Below are 22,662 nucleotides of genomic sequence, written 5' to 3'. Positions count from 1 at the left end.
CTTCAAGGAGTTTTAGCCTTTCAAAACAGAGCAACCGTTTTTTAATCATGCAAAATTAAGAACAACATAAACCTAATGACCTAAAGCTGTATTCATTTGATAAGTACTTGATTCATTCGCCACTATTATGTTAAAACAGAGCGAGCAGATTCAGATTATCTTAAAGTGAACAGTAGATCAAATGTAACTCAGGAATTAATGTTAATACTGAACTCCACATTTTAATTTCTGGGTTAATATTCTTGCTAAATGTTTTCACAGAATATAGCTTTCTTGACAAAAATAGCAATCATCCTTGGTTATTATGTGCTCTGGGATAGGCTCTCAGATTGTAATCAAGTCCATTATTTCGGAAGGCTCATCTCAGAATCTCCAGGTTGAAGGTATCACTGTTATTTGCAGGTTTTAATGTGAATTTATGAAGAAGAGCAGTGATGAAGAGGAAGATCTCCATGCGTGCCAGTCCTTCTCCTGGGCAGATCCTCTTTCCTGTAACAACACAATTACTGTATTCATATCCATCACATCAATAATTTCTTCCATTACCTATAGAATTTTAAATCATAATGTCTCCTGCTATTATAGTTATAGTATTTCTTCTTCCCCATACAGTCATTGATCTTTAATATATTCTGGTTTGGATTTTCCAAACCCCTAACATCTTGGTACATGCTGTCTTAGCTCTAACATCACAAATCAGGATGTCAACCTTAGTGGGGCAAATGAGTTGCGGACAAGTAGGTTTTGTGAACAGACCTTATATTTAGCACTGCACATTCTCCATATACACATCTAAAAGTGAGTCAGAGGTGTCTGCATCTCCATCGCAATACCATTGGCAGTTGAATGTCTGCAACTATTGTCAATGGGGCCTTCTTGTGGCACCCTGTTAGAGTTGCCACAAATGTGCATTTAACTCTATGTACCTTTTTAGACCCTCTGCAAACTTCAATTCTTTTATTGTGCCCCCTACCGCAACAAAATGCTACCTCAGCCAGTGACAGTCCTGCAGCAGTGTTAGGGTTAACGGGGAGGGTCTGTCAGGAAGGGGAGACAGCACATGCTGAAGGAGCTGATAAAAAGGCCAATCTCCCTGACCTTTGGAGCAGTTGGAAGCAGCCATCTAAGGGCGATGGAGGTGACTGTTGGAGGCAGGAGTGCTGCGCAACGTGATGAGATGCAGTTTCAGCGCCCGGTGCCCAGAGTTGGCGATATGGAAACCGGAGTGCAGTGTGAGTCCTTCTCAGTGACCTGCAGCTTTCGGTAACCTCAGCTGGTGGGAGCTGGATGGGGCAGAGCAGGGGCGCGCATTCCCAGAAAACCCCAGCTGGAGAAGGATACCACAGTTCTCCGGCCCAAGTAGAGGCATGACTGGAGGCGACTCCTATCTTTAAGGGCCCCATACACTACAGAGACATATCGGACCCTCAAGTCACATAAGATTTCCCTTGAACCACCCGGCAGCTTCCTGGGCGGTAGGATCACATACAATACATCGTATGTGGTCCATTTGCGTACAATGTAATCCCAGCCATGCCTGAGGGGTCTGAGTTATCTTTAGTGCAGCACTTCTAATCTAGGGGCTCCAATCCGGTGCTCACGGGACCGTGCATCGGATCGGATCAGAAGTAAAGCACACGCAATTTGCCCATTTTCATCCGATTTATTGGCCTGAAACATCGAAATCAGATGAAATCAGGCATTATTGTACTAGTGTATGGGGCCCTTAAGACTGGCCACTGGGGTGTGGAGAGAAGGCACTCACTTGCTACAGATGGGGAAAGCTACGGATACAGGCTAAAAGGACATTTAGGGGCCCAATTTTCAATGAGTGATAAAACTTATAGTAGAGGATAAAACTTGTGTGTGATAAACGGTGTTCCAGCCAATCAGCTCCTAAGTGTCATTTTTCAAGCACATGACAGGTGCTGAACACCTGACAGTTAGGAGCTGACTGGCTGGAGCACCATTAATCATACACACGTTTTATCATTCACAACCAGTTTTATCACTCGTCGATAAATGAGCCCCATAGTCAGCACACAGCTATCAATTAAGGCCATCTTAACCATCGCACGACAGGTTGGTAGTTCTGCTTCCCTAACTACTGTGCAAGCTGAAAGCTCTTCCAGAGATAGCCAAGGAGAGGGAGAATGCTAGTAATGGGTCAGAGACAGTTTATTTGCCTACATTGTATCTTACTTCGAATACTGCAGACAAGCATAGCTTTGGGACATTAAGCTGCAGAAGTTCTTTTATAAGTGAAGTTTCAATTAGCAGCTCCTTAGATAGCAGACACTTCATCCAGAGACACATACTACACACTGACAGCTACAGTTTTTAAACTACAGTTAAAGGAGCATCAGCATTGCAAGGAGAATATTGATACAGTGCTCAACTCTTCAGAGACCTGCAGTTTATACTTTATGTAGTTGTCACTGTTGCACAGATAAATAAGGAATTTGTCAGCTAAAGATAGATACTTTTGTTGCAGAAGTTATCTGGAGAGTTAAATAGTAACAATTCTGTCTGCCCTGTAGACTGAGAGCAGTAAAACATTTCTAAGCAAGGAGAGGAAGCCACACAATTTGGAACAGAGCCAACATGTCCCTGCAATGCCTTACTTATACCTTACTTATACTGTAATTGGCATAAAGATTTTGAATTAGTAAAACTGGGCAATCTAATGGACTTTGCTCGTTCTGAGTACTTCAATGAAAACTGGGGCCCCAGAGTTGAAATTATTTAGACCTTAATGCTGAGGTTCTCAAATGCGGTCCAGGTTTTAGGTATATCCATTGGTGCAGCACAGATGATTAAATCAAATTTACTGAGGTGCTAATTAAATTACCTTTGGCTAAACATGGATATACTTAAATCCCGGACCATTGGGGTGCCTTGAGGAACGCATTTGAGAGCCACTGCCTTAGGGGGTCATTCTGACCTGATCGCACGCTGCAGTTTATCACAGCGAACAATTGGGTCAGATCTGTGCATGCGCCGGTGCCGCAGTGCACCGGCGCATGCCAGACGGCCGAAGGCCGTCGGGCAGCTACGATTGCCTCTGCCTGATTGACAGGCAAAGGCGGTTGCTGGGTGGAGGAAGGCGGAACAGCGGCGTTTGGCCGCCGTTTCGTAGGCGCGGTCCGGCCAACGCAGGCGTGACTGGACCAAACAGGGGGAGGGCCACAGCGGCTGCGTGATGTCTCACGCAGTCGCTGCAAGTCGGTGAGCGATGAGTAGCTCCCGACCAGCACGTTAAAGCTGCGCTAGTCGGGAGCTACTCTTGAAGTGAAAATGCATCGCCGCTGTGCAATGCCTTTGCACTTCTGTGGGGGGGGGGGGGGGGGCTCTGACATGCGGGTAGGTATAGCCCTGTGCTGGGCGTCCCCCCGCATGTCAGTGTGAATGATCGTAGCTGTGCTAAATTTAGAATGACCCCCTTAATGCATTGTTTAGTGTAAAACAGTGTTTGGATTGTATTAGTGTTTCTCTGGCTGGGTCCACAGGATTATCCACAGGATAACATTGGGATATTGTCGAGCGACAGCGAAAATGGCACCAACACGGTCACGAGCTTTCTGGCCTCCCAGGATGCATTGGGGCCTCCACTATATAGTCCCGCCCACTGACTCAGTCAGATCAGTTTTTTGCTTGGTGCGGCAGGAAGCCGCATGGTCACAGGGCTGCTGTGAAAGCAGCCTCAAGTTTTCATTACTTTATTTTTATAGACTTACTGTTTTGGTTTGAGCGACTTCTCTTAACAGCGTCTTAAACGTGTATTAGAAAGAGTCGCTCCAACAACTCCCCACCGGGTCACAACAATGCTTACCTTCGCGGTACAGTGCTGTCTCGACGGGCGTCTGTGTCGGATGTTCTAGCAGGTCCAGCAGACGTTACCAGGCTGTGGCCGGAGCATGGGGAGACAGTGAGTATATGGACTTCCTCTTACTAGAGGGGTCAGGACACAGCTACGCTGATTTGGTGGAGACTACAAACAGCGTGTTGATGCGCCGAACATCTCGAGTGTGACAGCGCTACGCTCCGGGATCATAGGCGCCAGGACTAGGTGAGGCCGCGATCCTGGGAGTTTAAGTCAACAGGGGGTTTCAGACGCTCTCCTGGCCGTCCCTCCTCCGAGTTCATGGCCAGTTCCCGCGGGTCTCTCGTTTCATGAACTGAATGACCTCACTTCCGGCTCAGACGCTACCACGAGGGTACCTGGTCGCAGCTTAGACGCTGCGGTTGTGTACACTGGAATTAAACCCGCCCAGACCGAGTCGCAGGCCTTTAGTGTCTGCATGCACGTGGAGTCGCTCAGCGTCCGTGTCCGTTGGTGAGTGTCCGTGTCCGTTATCAGTTACCAAGAGCGGCAGTGTACACCAGTAGCGTCTGAATCCACTCAGCGTCTTTCGAGCGTCTTTGCTTGGATATGGAAGTGTGGTGAGTCTCCCTGTATCCCGCTCCCTGGAGGCAGGGTATACAGTACTAAAAATTCCTTCTACTTCTTAGTGTGCACTGTTAATTTTTAGTACCTATTGCATATGAGACCTGTATATTACTGTGTTTTCTGCATGTTATGTTGAAAAAGAACCAGTTAAACAGAAGTACAATTTTCCTACTTATGTATAAGTTATTATGGAGGTTGTATTCTCATATGACAATGTCTAATGCTTTAACATGTGACTGACTGCTAGTATGCGTGCTGACTTTTCTGTGTAATGTCAGTCCTGTTCTGACCCTCAAATCAGGTGCACTGTGGTCAGATTGATTTCACCTTTATATACTGATTATAGGGTGTGGTTCAGTCACAAAATTGTGTAGTCAATATCAGAAAAAATGTCTGTGAGCGGCAAAAGTGATGAGGAGAATCTGTCAAGCACTCCTACAGCCCTAACATGCTTATCTTGTAAGTCAGGGGTAATTGATATGATTCAATTGGTCACTTATGAGGGTTTGTGTGCAAACTGTTTCGCTTTTCAGCGAAGTAAAAAACAGGACCAACCTCCAGTAGAGCCACCATGGAATATGTTCGCAAAGACTCTGTCTTCAATAGCGGAAAGGTTAGCTCCAGTAGCACCACCTCAAGGGTTAGGTTACACTATGAACCCATACATGCAGCTCCCTTCCTATGGTTTGGTTCCAGTAGCCTCTACAAGCAACCAAGGGGTAGGTAAGACTAAGACAGATACGTCTGTATGGCAGACTACACAAGAGGATACATCGGATGATGATGCGGAAACAATAGATTCAACTCCGTATGATGATCAGTCGCAGAGCTTTAGTTCAGATGATGTAGCTGAACTCATTAATGCAGTAAAGGCTGTGCTTTCTCTGGAAGAACCAGCCAAGACAGCGTTAAAAGCAAAAGCTCCTGTATTCAAACGAACAAAGTCAGTGAAAGCTGAATTTCCAGCGTCAGAGGAGTTGACGGAAATGATGGATGAATCTTGGGCAGCGCCCGGGAAAAAGTATAAGATTCCTAGGAGATGGGATTCTTATTATCCATTTCCTGCTGGAGATTGTTCGAAGAGAGAAGTTCCTCCAAAAGTAGATGCACATGTTCTGCGACTAGTGCACAAATCTGCTTTGCCACTGTCATCTACCTCTTTGAATGATGTCACAGACAGAAGGGTAGAGAGCCTATTGAAAAATATTTTTTCTCTTGTGGGTGCAGTGGTAAGACCTGCTATGGCTTCGGCCGGGTAGCAAAGGCAATGGGCGAATGGATAGAGGAACTAGAGAATGACATCCCCTCTCCTACTAGGGAGCAAGAGGATCGTCTTTGCCGTTTAAGACAATCTGCCCAGTATTTAGAAGAAGCAGCCATTGATGTAGGCACTGTTGCTTCTAAAGCTTCAGCCCTGGCAGTAGTCGCTCGCAGAGCAGTCTGGCTACGGACCTGGAAGGCAGATGCGGAGTCCAAGAAGGAATTGGAAGCATTGCCTTTCGTGGGTAATATATTATTTGGAAAACCTTTATCGGATATCCTAGAGTCAGAGGCTGAATCGAAGAAGGTCAGATTTCCGGCTACCTACAACCCTAAGTCCAAGGGTTTAAAATTTCGCTCATTTCGCTGGCAAAGCAAAGCGAAAGGTAAAGAGGAGCCTAAACAACCCCAGTTTAAATCCAGGGGTAGGAAGCAGTGGGCTAGCAAAAAGCCAGCTTCCAAACCTGAACAAAAGCCCTCAGCCTGAAGAGACGGGCCTCCGCCTGGAGGATTCCAGGGTTGGGGGCCGACTCCTGCAATTTGCACCCACATGGCAACAGTCAACAACAGATACCTGGGTGCAGAAGGTAGTATCTCAGGGGTATGGGTTCCCATTCAGGAGGCAGCCTCCTCAAAGATTTTTTTGCACCAGCCCGTCTCGTATAGAGTCGAAGGCCAATGCCCTGCAAGAAGCAGTCCAAAAATTACTGCAGTCAGGTGTGATTGTCCCAGTACCTCCATCACAAAAGGGACAGGGGTATTACTCCAATCTGTTTCTAATCCAGAAACCAAATGGGTCATATCGACCAATTCTAAATCTGAAGAGGTTGAACAATTACATATGGATCCCGAAGTTCCACATGGAGACGTTACGCTCCATAATGTTGGCTATGGAACCGGGAGACTATATGGTATCTCTGGATGTGCGGGATGCTTACCTACATGTGCCTATAGCACTATCACATCAGTGTTACCTCAGGTTTGCCACCCTCAAGGAACACTTCCAGTTCCAAGCTCTGCCCTTCGGGCTAGCTACAGCACCCAGGGTGTTTACCAAGATCATGGTGGTTATGGCAGCTTGTCTGCGCAAACAAGGGATAAGGATATTCCCATACCTAGACGACCTATTAATCTTAGCACAGTCGCAAGATTTACTGTTGAGCCATCTCCAACAGACGATAGTTTGTTTACAGAGACACGGGTGGCTCATAAATTGGGAGAAGTCGTCCCTGAATCCATCACAGCGGATGGTTCATTTGGGAGCCATATTGGATTCAGACCTACAGAGAGTTCTCTTACCAGAGAAGAAAATAGTCAAGGTGCAGGTCATGGCTCAGGAAGCGTTGCAAGCCCAGACAATGTCAGTCCATGCAGCAATGCGACTGTTGGGTCTGATGGTATCAACGTTCGACATGGTGGATTATGCGCAATTCCACTCCAGACCATTGCAGCATCTCATTTTGACAAAATGGAACGGAAATCATCAAACAATAAAGAAGCAGATGATAAAGATTCCAGTAAATGTAAAAAGGTCTCTAGCATAGTGGCTACAGACAGACCATTTAAACAAGGGGAGACCCTTTTGGATAAAAGAGTGGCAAGTCCTGACGACAGATACCAGCCTGCAAGGTTGGGGGGCAGTACTCGGAAGCCTGTGGTTCCAGGGAAAATGGACCGCAAGGGAAAGTCGCCTGCCGATAAATCTGTTAGAAATAAGAGCCATTTACTTGGCCCTAGTTCAGGCAAAGGACAATCTACAAGGAAGACCAGTCCAGATCCGCTCAGACAATGCGACGGCAGTAGCATACCTAAATCATCAAGGAGGGACTCACAGCAAGAGTCTGATGGAGGAAGTAACTCCCATTCTAAAGTGGGCAGAACTCCATCTCCCAGCATTGTCAGCAGTATTTGTCCCGGGTGTACTAAATTGGGAAGCGGATTTTCTCAGTCGGCACACCATTCAGGAAACCGAATGGGCACTACACCCAGAAGTGTTTCAGACACTGGTGAACAGATGGGGTCTACCGGAGATAGACATTATGGCGTCTCGTCTAAACAACAAAGTTCCGAGGTACGGATCAAGAACAAGGGACCCAGGAGCAGTCCTGGTAGACGCACTGTCAGTAGAATGGAGGTTTCAGCTGGCATATCTGTTCCCTCCAATATCTCTGTTACCCAGAGTAGTGAGAAAGATAAAACAGGCAAAAGGAGCAATCATTCTAATAGCTCCAGCTTGGCCAGGAAGGCATTGGTACACAGATCTGTGGAGAATGTCTGTGGAAGCACCGATACTGCTCCCTCAACGTCCAGATCTGTTAATGCTGGGTCCTTGTTGTCACAGTCATCTGGATCGCCTGTGTTTGACGGCGTGGCTGTTGAAACCTCTATCTTAGAGGCTAAAGGATTTTCAAAGCAAGTAATCCAAACCATGCTTAGAGCAAGAAAGCCTTCTTCGGCCCGTGTATATCATAGAATATGGCAAGCCTATATTCATTGGTGTTCTGGAAAAAATTACAATCCAAGAGCCTTTAAAGTAGCTAGAATTTTGGATTTTCTGCAGGCAGGATTGGATAAGGGGTTGAAGGTTGCTTCCTTGATGGTGCAAGTCTCAGCGTTTACTGTATGGTTTCAGCAGAAGATTGCTGACCTACAGGATGTACGTACGTTTTTCCAAGGAGTAGTACATATTCAACCTCCATTTGTTCCTCCTGCAGCTCCCTGGGATTTGAATTTAGTTCTTAAATTTCTCCAGGGTCCTTTGTTTGAACCACTTGAGAGAGCGGATCTTAAGTGGTTAACGATTAAAGTTCTTTTTTTACTGGCAATGGCGTCAGCCAGAAGAGTGTCAGATTTAGGAGCATTATCATGTAAGTCTCCTTTCCTAAGTTTTTTTCCAGACAGAGCAGTTCTCAGAACGAGATCTAGTTATCTTCCAAAGGTGGTGTCAAAGTTTCACCTGAATGAAGAGATTGTAGTCCCAGCTTTTCAGGTATCGGGACTATCTGCGGGAGAAGCGTCACTGGACGTGGTCCGGTCTTAAAAAATCTACATAGATCGTACTAGTGCCATCAGGAAAACAGATTCCCTCTTCATCCTCTACGGATTCCATAGGAGAGGTTGGCCTGCTAGTAAACAGACGCTGGCGAGATGGCTCCGAGTGGTAATATCTGAAGCTTATTCTCATGCAGATCTCCCTATTCCGGCTAATGTCTCTGCACACTCTACACGTAAGGTAGGTCCTTCATGGGCAGCACAACAGGGTGCATCAGCAGAACAGATATGTAGGGCAGCCACATGGTCTTCCATAAACACATTCATCAGACATTATGCCTTGGATACTTTTGCCTCTCATGACGCAGACTTCGGGCGAAAGGTCCTCCTGTGCAATCAGGAGCGTCCCCACCACTAAAATGGCTTTGGGAATCCCAATGTTATCCTGTGGATAATCCTGTGGACCCAGCCAGAGAAATAAACGTTATGGTAAGAACTTACCGTTGATAACGTGATTTCTCTTATGTCCACAGGTATCCACAGGGATCCCACCCGGACCCATCTGATTTGAGGATCTAGACAAACACTAAAAACCTCTTCCTTCTTGTATGGAAGGGTGTGCATGTGTGTTCTTATCGCCTGTACAGGTCTCTACCTAATGTTCCTGCCTATAATCGCTGTGGAAAGAACTGATCTGACTGAGTCAGTGGGCGGGACTATAGTGGAGGCCCCAATGCATCCTGGGAGGCCAGAAAGCTCGTGACCGTGTTGGTGCCATTTTCGCTGTCGCTCGACAATATCCCAATGTTATCCTGTGGATACCTGTGGACATAAGAGAAATCACGTTATCAACGGTAAGTTCTTACCATAACGTTTATTTTGCACCTAAAAGGTCTTAGCATAACAAGTGTTTAGTATTATTATTTAAGCCTAAGCTAAATGACTATTTTGTTGCTAAGCATTCATTGCATTATGTATTAATTTGTGCTGAGACTTCTTTCAGCCAGAGCAGACTATCAAGCCGAGTTCCAGCAGAATACATTTTATACCACTGTCTCGAGTCAGAATTGTTAATGCAATCTGTTTGTATGTGATGAACTGCCAGTTTAACCCCCTGTTCAGACAACGGTAAGAAATACGGGGAGAAATAAAATCACACACTCATCTCTGTTACTTATCTGAGTGTCACATTCTCACAACAGGGGGAATTCAATTGGAAGCAAGGTTTATTGAGGTAGAAAAACCTTTGTATACCTTGCATCCAATTTAGTGTGTGTAGGATTTCTCCCGGAGATGTGTGCTGAGCAAGATTGGGCATGATGTCACCGGCACCCCTACACACAGAGCGATGTGTTCTTAATTTCTAAGCAAACTAGTCATATTGCTTAGAAAATTAAGTGAACATCACTCCGTGTGTACCTCCCTGTCGAAAGGGTGGCACAGAGCTTAAAATGGCCAGTGGATATTTGGGCTGGTAAGCTTGCCCCCTATCTTACCAGTGAGGCTCAGACAGATTATGCTAAGCTATTATCTGCTGATGCAAAAAAAATTACTTTCTTAAAAGTACCATTCAACTCCTTCTGTAAAAGCACAGCGCTTCCATGAAAGGGCCCTATTACCAGGGGTTCTAAACAGGGACGTGTGGAAAAGTAAATGGCTATGGAGGAACTGGTTAGTACCAGAGGCAGATTTACACACAATATATGAACACAAGGGTTCTTGTGGGCATTATAGACAAATTCAGTATGATTTACCTGCAGACAGGATGCTGGCTGTCAATATCCCGACAGCGGCATTCCACCTGCCAGAATGCCAGCAGTGGGATGATCGCTAAGAGTCCCCTTGCATTTGCCAGGCTGTGGGCTTGGCAGCTCGCTGTGCTTGCCACAGGATCTATTCCCACTCTATGAGTGGGAATAGTTCTGTTGCGCCAGGATTCTGGCTGGCAGCATTGTTGGCTGTCGGGATTCCGGCATCGGTATCCTGACCACTGGGATCACAACAGCTGGCAAATTAAAAGCATCCCTTATACACAGGGGCAGCCGTATATACCACTGGAACTTTGGTGAGTTTTTATCAGAAATGTGCAGAAAAAAGTAGGCTGGGGAGGCACTGCTTTACCTGCCATACACATTTACTCCAGAGTTCTGACTATAAAAATGACCAGTGTATATACTGGTATTGACCAGTGTATATGAACCCTTGGGTGGAATATGAGGCGCTGGGTCTTACATGCTGAATTTAAAGGAATTAATCATAGTATTGGAGCAGTATGAGATTGCAGGAAATATGACAAAATTACCAGAAAAGAAACCAGGGAATGTGCCATTTAAGATGGCAGCCCAGTGGCATGTGAACCCGTATGTCACTTCTCTTCAAGGAAACAGCTGGAGATGTCATTTGCTATGTGTTGAGAGTCAGGTCATATAAGGCAGTACTGTCCCAGAAAAGCAGAGCATTTGGAGTGTGAGGTTACCAGTATGGGTGCCACGTATTTCACTTTTTGCACTATTGTACCCCTGGATTCTAGACCCTCGTTAATGTGGGAAACTTTGTTACTAAATGGCCGGGAACTCCCAGCTATTATAAACTGAGGGAGTGAGCGGACCCAGATCTCTGAGGCTGTCCTGCCCAGGGCAGTGGAAAAAGTGCCAGTGTTTGTCGAAGTACTCTGCGTTCATGGGTCCACAGTAAACTTCCCCCAGGTCCATGTGAGCCTCACCAAAAAGGGGCACACTTTTGAGGTGGTCACCACATTGGTCCTAAACTCCCCTATCCTCTCATATTGGGATGCAATTTCCAAGGGTTTAGTGAGCTCTTAAAGGAACCACTGCAAAGTCTCCAAGGCCATACATTGTAAAAGGGAGAATAGTGGAAAAGCACAGCCAGCCCTATTTGGAGAAGGAACATCTGACTTACCACTACTGAATAAGGATGCCTCCAGTCCAGATTAGGATATGCAAGCTGACCTGGCCTCCAGGCTTCAAACAGTAACACCGATAAGAGCATCCACCCCTGCTGGAGTGACCCAGAGACCCCATGGTATAACCTTAGAATCAATCAATTTTGGTTTTGGAAGGGTTAATAGGAATCCCAAAGGGTGGGGGGCTGCGGGTGAGCTGCGGTGGGTTTAAATATGAGAAACACTCCACAGATAATGTGCATCGTCGTTAGGGGGATCAAGTAAGAGACTTGATCCTATAATGAAATCCCAATATCAGAAGAGGCCTCACTTCGCTTTCTTCTCCACTACAGGTGACCTGAAGGTTGTTTTCTTCCTTTATTTTATTTCTTGAAATTGTGATTACTTGTGTGACTATTTGAATTATTATAATCTTGTAACTTTCTTTTTTTTTTGGAACTATAAGCTTTGAAGATATTCTTGAATTAAAAACAATAATTCTAGTTCTGGTTCCGTGTTTTTTAACCCAAGACCTCAAGTGGCCCATGTTGCCCATTTTTCAAGTATAAATAATAGTGTCTGCAGGTGAGAACTTGCGCTGGGCAGTGTCTCAAAAAGTAACTTTAGCTGGTAACAGTGACTGTGTTGATTAACCACTCATGCTGAGGTAATCATAAAGTGTCATGGGTGGCGATTCACAGATTGGCGTATCTGGAGGATCGGTGCACCAGAGTTGTGACAACTACTATATAATACGGAAAGCTTCAATGACTACCATATAATACAGAGAGTGTGTTTGATCACCTTACAGTATAAACAAATAAATACATTCATGTAAATGAACCCCCTCTGCCTTAAAAATTGTAATTATGTACATTTACAGTGGAGATAGCTGCATATTTTATGTTTAAATACTGAGTTTTGCACTACATATTAACATTTATGTGAAATGGCTCTAAATTACACACCCTCCAGTAATGAAAGGTGCTATGCTGCTGAGAATAAAGTAGTATACACAGACAAAGGGGGTGCAGATGCACTATGTGATCATTACATTTCAATATAATAAAATATAATCTATCATAAGAGGTTGTTAGTATATTGTTGGCCAATGATATCGCCTGCCCACCAATCATCCAGGTCACCTTTTGTCGAGCAGGTCCCTAACACTATGGGGCCAACATCCAGGATGCAGGGAACCCCATAACATGATCCAGCAAAGGACACCCCCAGGGCATCACACTAAAGGATAGTGATAGTAAAGTAATATAAGGTATAGGAGTGTGAAGGTCGCTACTAAGTGTTCAAAGGTGAAGAGTATGTGAAAATATATGCATACATGAATAATAGACAAATATGATATAAAAGTGACTGTGCATTTAAATGGTGATGTCCTGAGACAGCCCAGCCAGAACAGACCAGGGGGCCCCACATCCAAATGCCAACCCCAAATAATCTGACGCTGTGTACAAATAAATAGGACATACTTAGAATTATGCCTGTGTCACAGTGCAGTCCATGCTGGTTCCCTGCTTAAAAACATGGGGGGGGGGGGGGGGTGCCAATCAGAATAGAGGCATTCTTAAAGCTCAGGTGTGTATTTCTACACATATACATAGTAGGGAAGTGGCTCTAAATTGCATACTGTCTTGTCATGAAAGGTGCTATGGTGCTAAGAATAAAGTATTATACACAGATAAAGGGGGTGCAGATGCACTATGCGATCATTACATTTCAATATAATAAAACAAGAGATGACCTGGATGATTGGTGGGTAGGACGATATCATTGGACAATGATATACTAACAACCTCTTATGATAGATTATGTTTTATTATATTGAAATGTAATGATCGCATAGTGTATCTGCACCCTCTTTGTCCGTGCATATTAACATTTATGTAAACACTTTCCGGCATCTTTGTGTACAGTATATCTCCTATATATTTGCCCAAGTCTGTGACTCTGTGCTGGCCGTAACGCTGGGCGGAGTCACAGGCACAGATCTGGCCAGGAACAGTCCCCTCCCTCTCTCCGCCCAGTCCCCTCCCGATCTCCGCCCAGTCCCCTGTCTCCCTTCTCCCCGTACTGCCCCTGGTGAGTGGTGACACCGCAGCCGCTGACTGTGAGCAGAACTCGCGTTACCCGCCTCACAAGCTCACAGTCTTGCGGCTGCCACTGAGTCAGGGAGACATGCTGAACAGTGACTCCCCCCCCCCCCTTCCCTCCCTCCCGCGGCAACCACCCGCGGCAACCACCCGCATCTGCCCCCCTCCCGCGGCACTCCCGTCCCCTCCCCCTCCCGCAGCACCAACATCCGCAGCACTCCCGCCCAGAGTCTTCACTTTTCTAACACCCGCTGCGGTCGCGGGCGAAAAGGGGGCGTGGCTCCGCGGAAGGGGGAGTGGTTTTGCGTCCTGACCCCCGTTTTCGGCACGTTGTGGTTCGGGGGACACTGCTGAATCTGCAGTGCTGGCTTCTGCGCTGTGACAGGAGCTGGCACTTTGGTGTCACCCCTCAGAGGGTAACACCCGGGTGCGGGCCGCACTCCCCGCACCCACGTTGTGCCGCCACTGCTCCTGCCCCCTCCCCCACCCGTAGCACAAACACCCACCGTCTCCACCCACCACCTGCGGCACTCCCGTCCCCTCCCCCACCCAGAGCACAAACACCCACGCAACCCACCCGCGGAACTCCTGCCCCCTCCCCCACCCGTAGCACCAACACCCGCGGTAACCAACCGCATTCGCCCCCCACCCGCTGCACTCCCACCCTCTCCCCCACCCGCAGCACCAACACCCGCGCCACCTACCCGCAGCACCCACCGCATCCACCCACCACCCGTGGCACTCCACCCCCTCCCCCACCCGCAGCACCAACACCCGTGGCACCCACCGCATCCACCCACCACCCGTGGCACTCCCCCCCCTCCCCCACCCGCTGCACTAACACGTGCACCACTTGCGGCACTCCCGTCCCCTCCCCCACCCAGAGCACAAACACCCGCGCCACCCACCCGCGGAACTCCCGCCCCCTCCCCCAACCCGTAGCACCAACACCCGCGCCACCTACCCGCAGCTCCCACCGCATCCACCCACCACCCGTGGCACTCCACCCCCTCCCCCACCCGCAGCACCAACACCCACGGCACCCACAGCATCCACCCACCACCCGTGGCACCCCCCCCCCCTCCCCCACCCGCTGCACCAACACGCGCACCACCCACGGCACTCCCGTCCCCTCCCCCACCCAGAGCACAAACACCCGCGCCACCCACCCGTGGAACTCCCGCCCACTCCCCCAACCCGTAGCACCAACACCCGCGGCAACCAACCGCATTCGCACCCCACCCGCGCCACTCCCACCCTCTCCCCCACCTGCAGCACCAACACCCGCGGCACCAACCGCATTCACCCACCACATGTGGCACTCCCCCCCTCCCCCACCCGCAGCACCAACACCCGCGGCACCCACCGCATCCACCCACCACCCGTGGCACTCCCCCCCTCCCCCACCCGCTGCACCAACACCCGCACCCCCCCCCTCCCCCACCCGCTGCACCAACACGCGCACCACCCACGGCACTCCCGTCCCCTCCCCCACCCAGAGCACAAACACCCGCGCCACCCACCCGCAGAACTCCCGCCCCCTCCCCCAACCCGTAGCACCAATACCCGCGGCAACCAACCGCATTCGCCCCCCACCCGCGGCACTCCCACCCTCTCCCCCACCCGCAGCACCAACACCCGCGGCACCCACCACATCCACCCACCACCCGTGGCACTCCCCCCCCCTCCCCCACCCGCAGCACCAACACCCGCACCACCCGCGGCACTCCCGTCCCCTCCCCCACCCAGAGCACAAACAACCGCGCCACCCACCCACGGAACTCCCGCCTCCTCCCCCAACCCGTAGCACCAACACCCGCGGCAACCAACCGCATTCGCCCCCACCCGCGGCACTCCCACCCTCTCCCCCACCCGCAGCACCAACAGCCGCGGCACACACCGCATCCACCCACCACCCGTGGCACTCCCCCACCCACAGCACCAACACTCGCACCACCCGTGGCACTCTGCCCCCTCCCCCACCCACAGCACCAACACCCACTGCCCCCCCCCCCAGCAGCACCCAACGCATCCCCCACATCCGCTCCCACCCGCAGCACTCCCACCCGTAGCTCCCACACCTGCAGCACCCCCCGCCCCTCCCCCACCCGCTGCAACCCTGCCCCTCCCCCATACCCAACCTCTCCCCCACCCGCAGCACCAATACCCACGCCATCTACCCGCGGCACCCACCGCATCCACCCACCACCCGTGGCACTCCACCCCCTCCCCCACCCGCAGCACCAACTCCCGCACCACCTGTGGCACTCTGCCCCCTCCCCCACCCACAGCACCAACACCCGCGATAACCAACTGCATTCGCCCCCCACCCGCGGCACTCCCACCCTCTCCCCCACCCGCAGCACCAACACCCGCGCCACCTACCCGCAGCACCCACCGCATCCACCCACCACCCGTGGCACTCCACCCCCTCCCCCACTGCAGCGCCAACACCCGCAGCACCCACCGCATCCACCCACCACCCATGGCACCCCCCCCCTCCCCCACCCGCTGCTCCAACACCCGCGGCACTCCCGTCCCCTCCCCCATCCAGAGCACAAACACCCGCGCCACCCACCCGCGGAACTCCCGCCCCCAACTCGTAGCACCAACACCCGTGGCAACCAACCGCATTCGCCCCCCACCCGCGGCACTCCCACCCTCTCCCCCACCCGCAGCACCAACACCCGCGGCACCCACCGCATCCACCCACCACCCGTGGCACTCCCCCACCCACAGCACCAACACCCGTGGCACTCTACCCCCTCCCCCACCCACAGCACCAACACCCACTGCCCCCCCTGCAGCACCCAATGCATCCCCCACATCCGCTCCCACCCACGGCACTCCCACCCATAGCTCCCACACCTGCAGCACCCCCCGCCCCTCCCCAACCCGCTGCAACCCTGCCCCTCCCCCATACCCACCCTCTCCCCCACCCACAGCACCAACACCCGCGCCACCTACCCGCGGCACCCACCGCATCCACCCACCACCCGTGGCACTCCACCCCCTCCCCCACCCGCAGCACCAACACCCGCAACACCCGTGGCACTCAGCCCCCTCCCCCACCCACAGCACCAACACCCGCTGCCACCCCCTGCGGCACCCAACGCATCCCCCAAATCCGCTCCCACCCGCGGCACTCCCACCTCCACCCGTAGCTCCCACACCTGCAGCACCCCTCCCCCATACCCACCTCTCCCCCCCGCTGCACCCTTCACCCAACCCGCACCACCATCGCATCTGCCCCTCCTGCACCCCCCCTCCCCCCCCCCCGCACCCCCCCCAACCCTCGGAACCCCAGCAGCTGCCTCCCACCACCCAACTGCACCACCACTGCTCCAGCCCCCACCCATGGCACCACGCCCCCACCCCCAGCACCCCCCCTCCCCCATCCACGGCACTCCCACACCAGCTTCTCCCACACCCACATCACCCCTGCTCCCAACCCCCCACCCATGGCACCCCCGCCCCTCTCCTACGCACAGCACCCCTGCTCCCGCGCCCCCACCCCTCCCCTACCTGTAGCACCCGCCCCTGCAACCGTGGCACCCTCAAACCCACCACACTGGCAAACCGCCCCCTCCCCCACCCGTGGCACCCCCCTACTCCAACCCCATACCCACCTCTCCCCCCGCTACACCCCTGCATCCTCCACTCCACCCGCACCACCACCGCATCTGCCCCTCCTGCACCCACCCCTCTCCCATCCGCCACACCCCTGCTCCTGCACCCCCTCCCCCACACACACCACACCCCCAACCCTCAGAACCCCCGCAGCCACCTTCCACCCCCCATCCGCACCACCACTGCCCCCCCACACCTGTCCCCCACCCATGGCACAACGCCCCCACGCCCAGAGCCCCCCCCCTCCCCTACCCACGGCACTCCTACACCAGCTTCTCCCACAGCCCTCCCAAACCCACATCTCCCCTGCTCCCAACTCCCCACCCATGGCACCCTGACCCTCCACTACGCACAGCACCCCTGCTCCCGCACCCCCACCCCTCCCCTACCTGCAGCACCACCTCCACCCGCCCCTGCAACCATAGCACCCTCACACCCACCCACCCCCAACCGCACCACCCCGGCTAACTGCCCCCTCCCCCACCCGCGGCAAAGCCGTGCAGAGGTTAACGAGGTGAAGCCCCTAACGACGGTGTGAAGAGCGCCCGTAGGGCGCGATGAATCGCCTAGTATATATATACATATATATATATATTTTACAATTTTATTTTACTTGCTTTTTGAAGGCATTGGCCCTTGGAGTGACTACTGTGGATTGCAATTTGTAACTCACTAGTAAAATGTTACCATAGGTCAATAATTCAGAAGTTAAAAATTGTTAAAGCAACATACACATGGGCACATAGCAGATTAACATTAACATAAAATAACCCATTTATCCGTGTTGTACCTGCTGAGAAAGGCATCAATGCTTCCTGTGTGCAGAACATTCCATTCTCATCCAGGAAGTGTTCTGGATTAAAATCATAAGGGTTCTTCCAGTGATCTGGATCTGAGAGTACGGAGCTAAGAAGGGGAATTACAGTGGTGCCCTGTTGGAATATGAAAACAGACATTTTAATTCTAAAGTGTTTACCAATACTCTATACTAATCCTTCCCTTATCAGCCTAATTATTTGAAAAAGGATTTTAATTACCTACCGGTAAATCATTTTATCATAGTCCATAGAGGATACTGGGGTCCAATTTAGTACCATGGGGTATAGATGGAATCCACTAGGAGCCTTGGGCACTTTAAGAATTTGATAGTGTGGGCTGGCTCCTCCCTCTATACCCTTCCTACCAGACTCAGTTTAGGAAACTGTGCCCGAGGAGACGGATATACCTTGAGAGAAGGATAGATAAGTATAGTGGTGAGATTCCGAACCAGCACACACAAACAAGAGGAAAGCCATGTTAACCAAACTTGAAACAGGAACAGCAACAGTTGAACCAAACAGCAATAATTAACCAAGTAACAGTGTAGGAATAACGAAGCACCGGGAGGGTACACAGTATCGTCTATGGACTACAAGAAAAGGATTTACCGGTAGGTAATTAAAATCCTATTTTCTCTTACGTACTAGAGGATGCTGGGGTTCCATTTAGTACCATGGGGAAGTACCAAAGCTCCCAAACTGGATGGGAGAGTGCTGAGGTTTCTGCAGAACTGATTGACCAAACTGAAGGTCATCAGAGGCCAAAATATCGAACTTGTAAAACTTAGCAAAGGTGTTCAACCCTGACCAAGTAGCTGCTCAGCAGAGCGGTAAAGCCAAGACACCCCGAGCAGCCACCCAAGAATAACCTACCGGCCTAGTCGAGTGGGCCTGAACAGATTTTGGAACTAGTAAGCCTTCCATGGAATAAGAATAATGGATAGTGAGCCTGATCCAGCACGCAATGGACAGCTTAGAAGCAGGACGCCCAATCTTATTGGGATCGTAGAGAACGAACAGAGAGTCGGATTTCCTGTGACGAGCTGACCTCTTTACGTACACCTTCCAAGCCCTAACAACATCCAAAGACTTTGAAGTAGCAGAAGTTTTCGTTACAGCAGGAACCACAATAGGTAGGTTGATGTGAAACACGGACACCACCTTAGCAAGGATTTGCTGATGAGTTCTAAGTTCATCTCTGTCCTCATGGAAAATTAAGTAGGGGCTCTTGCGAGACAATGCCCCTAGCTCCGACAAACATCTCGCCAATAGTGTGACGGTCTTTCACGTAAAATATTTAACATCTACCTCCTGTAGCGGTTTAAACCAGTCCAATTGGAGGAACTGCAGCACCAAATTGAGATCCCAAGGTGCTGTAGGAGGCACAAAGGGAGGTTGGATGTGCAGAACACCTTTCAAAAACGTCTGGACCGCAGGAAGAGAAGCCAACTGTTTCTGAAAGAAAATGGACAAGGACAAAATCTGGACTTTTATGGAACCCAGACATAGGACCACATCCACACCCGACTGCAGAAAAAGCAGGAAACGTCCCAGATGAAATTCCACAGCAGAATATTTTCTGCTTTCACATCAAGAGTTGTAGTTCTTCCAAATACGGTGGTATTGTTTAGACGTTACCCCCTTCCTGGCTTGGGTCATGGGCCAGTATTTACTAAAAATCCGAGTTTGGTCGATTTGTTTTTTTTTTTCTAAGTCCCAATCCGGGAATTCACTAAGCACCAATCTCGGCAGTGTCTGGTCTATTCGTAATGGTTTGAATGACAACGTCCCGAAATACGAATGAATAGACCATCGGTCAAACGCAGCTGTTATTTCATAGAATACGGGAATTCACTATTCATTCGTATTTGGGTGTTAGTCTCTGAGTGCTCAAATGCGGTCATATTTTTTTGCGAATAGTTGCCAATAAAAAATCACTCACACCTGAATTAGGATGCCTATAAAAGGATGTTAGGCCCATTTCAATACACCTACACTCAGAAATGGCAGCAGGACTGTGGGCCAGTGATCTTTTGTGTGCTGTGGAATTCCTCAGACTCAGACATCAGCCTGTAAGTACCCAGGGCCAAGAAACTGAACATGGTCAGCAGGTTGTACAGGTTCCGCGGAGGCTGCGCAGGCCTCGTTTTTTTAGGGGGCGTTTAAACTTGAACGCATTGACCGATGATAGGGTCATGCAGATGTTCCGTCTAAATCGTAACAACATTTTCCGTCTGTATGACCTTGTCAAACTGGGCCTAGAACCTGAGACAGCATGCTCTCGCCCTGTCTCAGGCCTGCACAAACTCCTGGCTGTGTTGCACTTTATGGCTACTGGCAGCTTTCAGGCTGTGTCTGGGGATGTCATGGGAATCGCACAGCCCTCATTTTCAAGAAACTTAACACAGGTGATGTATACCTAACTACCTCTTCTGTTTTGTGTTTGTTTTAATTTCTCGGTGGCCAGTTCTGTCCTAAAATCTCAAGTTTATTGTTCTTTAAAATGTTCACACAGGTTTTGGCTGTTTTGCAGCCCCACATCGAGGCCTCAATCTGCTTCCCTACCCAGGAGTCTCAGTGGCATGCCGTCAGGGTAGATTTCTATGAGCTGGCTGGCATGCCCAATGTGCTTGGAGCCATAGATTGCACACACATTCAGTTGAGACCACCTAGGGGCAGGCAGCACATATATACAAACCGCCATTTTCAACACTCCACAAATGTGCAGGTGGTTTGTTATGCAAATCTCAAAATAATGAGTGTTGTTGCTGGTTACCCTGGGGGCTGCCATGACTCCTTCATCCTCAGTCAGTCATCCCTCTTTGATAAGTTTGAGGACGGACAAATGCCAGATGGATGGCTGCTAGGTATGTAATTTGATATGTGTAGGCCTGCGTATACTTTGTCCAAATACAGGGGCAGATGTATTAACCTGTAGAAGGCATAAGGAAGTGAGAAACCAGTGATCTGTGCAAGGTGATAAAGGCACCTGTCAATCTGCTCCAATATGTAAATTAACATTTGGGAACAGATTGTCTGCTGCCTTTTTTACCTTGCACATATCACTGGTTTTTCACTTCCTTATGCCTTCTACAGGTTAATACATCTGCCCCACAGTGTGTTACTTATGTGTTGCTGTATCTTAACATGAATCACGTTACTATATCTGTCTTTTAGGTGATGGAGGATATGGCTGTTACTCTTGGCTTCTAACTCCGTTGTCCCAACCTGATACCCCTGCTGAACACAATTACAATAATGCACATAAGTCCACGTGGAATGTGATAGAAAGATGTTTTGGTGTGCTGAAATCTAGGTTTTCGGTGTCTTGATAAGTCTGGTGGCCTTTTGTTGCATAGTCCCTCCAAAGTGACTCAAATTGTGTTCTGCTGCTGCTTTCTTCATAACATGTGTTTGCAACAACATCTGCCACATGTTGAGGAGGAGGAGGAAGAAAGCAGCCAGCAAGCAGAGGAATTAGAGACATCTGGTGATACTTGGAGTACTGATGTAGGGAGGCAGGTTAGGCAACAGATCATAAATCGCTATTTCTAAGGTAAGCTTGGTTTGCTTATTTCATTTGTTGTGTCTTCATAAATAGATGTTTTGTGTTTTTTGACAAAATCCATTACTCTGAATGTGTCTGTCTCCTTGACACATACAAACATACCCTCGCTATATGAAAAAAAATGTCGCATGTGTATTGTGTGTCTTTTTAAAATCAAAACAACAGATTATGAGTGGCATGCATTAAGTCTGGATAAGTATTCTAAATCTTGCAGTGCTAATTTCTTACAAGCCCACATCATCCATTTAGTATTTTACTTTATCATTGTGTGTAATGTCCTAATGCACAGGTTCACAAACTCGGCCCTCAGGACCACACACAGTGCATGTTTTTCAAGTAACACAGTAGAAGCACAGGTGTATGAATTACTCACAGACATATGTTAAAAGGTTCACACAGAGCCGTCCCTAACCAATATGATGCTCTAGGCAAGATTTTGGTTGGTGCCCCCTAGCACCACCGCTAGTTCCGCCTCTGACCCTGCACCCCTTTCCCAGCACCATCACCCCCCACTCATAGCAGTCCTTTTTTTGTTTTCCTACCCCCTGTAATTTAAATAAGAACAGTGTGCACATTCGGCGCACAGCCCAAAAAGGTATGTGTTTTTGCTGGCAAGGGGCATGGCCACACAATAGTACCCCCAATTCAAATTATGCCTCACAGTAGTGCAACTTTATTCAGAATTTATCATACGATAGTGTCCTTTATTTACATTACATCACACAGTAGTACCACTTTACCTTATATACGTTACTTCTCACAGTAGTGCCCCTCTTTCACATATCATACTGAATTGCTCCTTATTCACATTACACCACACCATATTGCTCTTTATTCTCATTACACCACACCATATTGCTCCTTATTCACATTAGACCACACAGTAGTGCCCTTTCTATGTTACGCCACACAGTAGAGCACCTTATACACATAAT

General features: G+C 49.5%; 1 pseudogene; it reads right to left on the bottom strand.

Moving 5' to 3' along the window:
• Window positions 1-234: 234 nt before the first annotated feature.
• The window catches only part of LOC135057327 (cytochrome P450 2C31-like), a 76,274-nt pseudogene continuing 53,846 nt past the window's right edge, over window positions 235-22,662 (bottom strand).

Source organism: Pseudophryne corroboree, chromosome 3 (assembly GCF_028390025.1).
Source record: "Pseudophryne corroboree isolate aPseCor3 chromosome 3, aPseCor3.hap2, whole genome shotgun sequence".
In the NCBI taxonomy this organism is placed as follows: Eukaryota; Metazoa; Chordata; class Amphibia; order Anura; family Myobatrachidae; genus Pseudophryne; species Pseudophryne corroboree.
This window is presented reverse-complemented; position numbering and strand designations above follow the sequence as displayed.